The sequence below is a fragment of the Seriola lalandi genome, unplaced genomic scaffold (assembly GCF_002814215.2).
Source record: "Seriola lalandi dorsalis isolate HSWRI2012SDOR001 ecotype SW California unplaced genomic scaffold, Sedor1 jcf7180002054955, whole genome shotgun sequence".
NCBI classification, from domain to species: Eukaryota; Metazoa; Chordata; class Actinopteri; order Carangiformes; family Carangidae; genus Seriola; species Seriola lalandi.
Window position 1 is genome coordinate 10,239 of NW_019525506.1, and position 395 is coordinate 10,633.

A 395-nucleotide genomic window follows, 5' to 3' on the forward strand; every position below is an offset into this window, starting at 1 on the left:
AGCTGTGTGAGATCACACATCATTTCTGCTGACTGGCTCGTTTCCAACATCGTTATCTTATTGACGATCACTGACACGGTCAGAGAGCATCATGTTGTGCAGTATGTGGGTCATGCTGGTCTGAATGACTGTCTCTCTTCTCGTCTGAGGAGGAGCTTCCTTCACTTCTTTGAATAAATTAATCTTACTGCACTAAACCATTATGAGATATAATTCTACACAAATCTATCATGTGACATTCTCACTCTATGGCAGGACTGTCGAGGTTGTTGGTGCTGAGGGTTTGCTAGGTTGATTTTCATCTGTGTGATTTTAACTTTTCATTTTGTTTTTTTACTTTTAACATTGAATTGCAGAAGCACTGAAGGATGAAAATCCCTTTGGCTAAATCTGGA